This window comes from Alligator sinensis, unplaced genomic scaffold (assembly GCF_000455745.1).
Source record: "Alligator sinensis unplaced genomic scaffold, ASM45574v1 scaffold191_1, whole genome shotgun sequence".
Lineage (NCBI taxonomy): Eukaryota > Metazoa > Chordata > Crocodylia > Alligatoridae > Alligator > Alligator sinensis.
The window spans coordinates 1121854-1125093 of record NW_005842282.1 but is presented as its reverse complement, the minus strand read 5'-3'; the positions used below and the strand labels follow the sequence as shown (position 1 = coordinate 1125093).

The 3240-nt window shown below is 46.1% G+C and overlaps 1 protein-coding gene across 1 annotated transcript in view; it reads right to left on the bottom strand.

Moving 5' to 3' along the window:
• Positions 1-3240, bottom strand: part of LAPTM4B (lysosomal protein transmembrane 4 beta) — a 114250-nt gene that overhangs the window by 48574 nt on the left and 62436 nt on the right. The gene's annotated exons all lie outside the window — the stretch shown is intronic.

Here is a 3240-nt window from a genome sequence, read left to right as displayed (position 1 = left end):
TCCCTACACACTTACATTACTTGTCAGAAAAGGCAATATCAGAAAAGCAGTGCAAATGATGTATTTAAAATTGGGAATGTTCTTATTTACCTAAATCGCTTGTGAGATGAAGTTGCCAAGACAGGAGGCAAAGAAGGAGAGGTCAGCACATGGGATACATGTACATCATGCTGATCAGGGCCATTTACAGGAACTGGAATAATTTTACATTAAAAATAGAATAATAAGGACATGACCCTGAGAGGAAATAGAGCAGCAGACCTTCCACTTATCACAATTAACTACCTTAAAATGGTCACAAAGGGGTTACTTCATTGATCTGATATCTTCACTTGAGGTGAATAGAATCCTGGGAGCCTCTGGTGTACAAAATGCTATTCAACTTAGGGAAAGGCACAACAACTTAGCTCCAATTTAGTTACCATATACTATTCCAATATTAAGGTGCAGTCACACTGAAACAAAAAATTTAGCATAAGCAAAGAATGTTTATGCTGCTTCAAATTTGTTCAGGGGTTTTAACCTATGCATATATTTACATTTTGTTTAGTATAACAACACTCTCATGGTAACTCAATGATAATGGGATCCTGGCCCCATTAGGTGTCCTGGCTGTTGTGCTTTGAGTTTTTTAAGCTGAGGATAACTTATTGCCTTCTAAAGGGGAAGCGAGAGCAATTTTTTTAGTTAAGAAAATACAGGGAAATATTCATAGACCAATAAGCATAGGACCAGTGACTGGAAGGCAGTGGTTAGGAGAAAGGATGACTGATAAAGCAAGAACTGGTCCCTTTTCTGCTTGCACTGTTTGCCTTTCATTGGCTAGGTTGGGAAGACCTGATTGGGGAGACAGTAGGAAGCACAAAAGCCAACTCTCTCTCCAGAAATTTAAGATACCAAAGTGCTACTAGCCATCTGTTTTTTTCTTTTAGTAGGTTCCATAAACCTACATAGCAGCTCTTGCAAACACAAGGAATTGAAATTAAAATGCCAGTGCTCATTTGGTTTAGCACACAAGTCATTATTATAAGTCAGATTTTTGTGACTCATTTACAATAATGACCTTTCAAAAGCCTCTTATCTCTTTCACCCACCTGATCTTCTTGTCTATAGCTGTCATACAGGAACTCTGTTTTTCAGGATGCTGCATGTTGGACACATGGGATAAGAATGGGTTGGTTTGGCCTGTTGACCATGAGTAGGGACCTACCTAAATCGTGGTGGAAGTTCATGGCACAGTGGTGCCTTTAATCTTACTCTTTTCACTGCCCCCGTCCCCTCCCCCCTACTACTGAGTGGCTGAGAGGCAATTTATGCCATTGTGGTGGGGGGGAGGGGAGAGGAGCCATGTGGCAAAAACTGCGAGATGAAAGACACCACTGTGCCAGAAACTTCCATCACCATTTAAATAGGTCCCAAAACATGAGTACTGGAAACTCATTTTGCTTGACATGCACTGAAAGGACCAGCATCTTTTCTTTAAACTTGTCCTTAAGGCCTATTTCATATTTATGTACATGCATTGTTACATTAAGTCACTGACCTATTTACCAGTTCATTTTTTCCCCAAAAGCTTGGACTGAGCATTCATCCATGTACTGAGTCAGTTCTCCTGCACTGGAAGTTAAAGTAGCCTGAGAAGTTCTCAAGCTTCCATTAAGACAGCTGGGTATCGTCAGGGGAAGCCTTGACCATGCCCATACCTGCAGTATGGAAGGGTGAAACTTAAAACAGTGGCTGCCTATACATGTACTCAGAGGTGGGAGAGGGGCATTTTAGAGTGGTTCCCAGGCAGCCACTCTAATTAAAATGCTATAGTGTCATGTGTATTAAGCCCCTGTATGTTTAAAAATGGCCGCAGGATGTTTTATCTAAACCTCATTTGACGAGGTTTAGTTAAAGCACACCACAGCCATTTTTAAATGCATGGGGGCTTAATATATGATACACTGTGCTGATGCTGCAGCGTTCTAATTAGAATGAAGAGCAGGCTCAATTAATTGAGTCTGCTCCAGTATGTTCTAATTAGAATGCCAACTAACACATGTAGAAGTCATCCTCCCACTTTACCTGGTCTTGGTGAGGCTGCGGCTGGAGTACTTCATCCAATTCTGGGCTCCGCACATTCATCTTGGTATATGATAATCCAATAACAAAAATCTGCATTCTCTGGTAAAGGCATTACCCATATTTTCTCTTCTGTTCATATTATTGTTTTACATATTTGCCACGGCACGGGGTCCTCTGAGATGGCCGTGATCTCCCCAAGGCCCCCTTCCTGTGCCAAGTTGGCCCCAAGAGCACCCTCACTTCTCACCCGCCACATCTTTGATGGAGAATAAATATATGGGAGGCTGCCTTATGTCCTCTTGGACATGGTTTGTTGTAATATCTGACCCCGTGGACTCCCGGACCCTTTAAGGGTCCCGCTCTGCAATGGGTGCTTCGGGGCACCCTAGCCTTATGGGCTATGCGTGGCTTCAACCACCCCTTTACCATGCCCCAAGCCTCGCAGATGGAATTGATGTTGTTCAGTCAGGGCCTTGTTATAATGTGGCCCCCTTGTCCTCTCTGGGCCCTGCATGGCTCTGGTCTCACCCTGCGCCCTCTCTGGCACTCGCCAATGCTGCCCCCTCTCTGGGGCTCTTCACTGCCCCCTCTGTGGGGTTTCTATCGCCGCCCCTTCTCTGGGGCCTCTCCAAAATGCTGCCCCCTTCTCTGGGTCCTCTCCAAAATGCTGCTCCCTTCTCTGGGGCTCACCACACTTGCATTGGGGTTTCTCACCAACGCTCCCTCTCTGGAGCTTCTCAACTGCCCCCTTCTCTAGGGCTGGGGTCAGTGCACCCCGAATGCTGCACCCTCGCTGGCACTGGGTCTCCATACTGCTGTGGGTCCCCTATGAGGTTTCCGCCAACCCCTAATAGCCTCACCCAAACCACCAGTTTTAAACAGTAGACAAAACACAAACCCCTCCGCTATAACAAACTGAAGCCACCCGGCTATAACCACGTTACTCAAAACAACCCAAGGATGCTCCATCCTTTACCTGGCTTGGGGCTGTACCTGCCGTCAGGCCTCTCCTCTCAGCTTTGCTCAGGGAAAGCTCCTTCCTCCCTGGCTGCTGGCAGGGAATTGCTAGCCTGGCCTCAGCCCTGGAGTTTGTGTGTGTCAGGCCCTGCCCCTCTCTGTCAGCTGACCGCTGGCAGGGGTGGGCACTAACTACTCTGGTTGCCCCGGTGG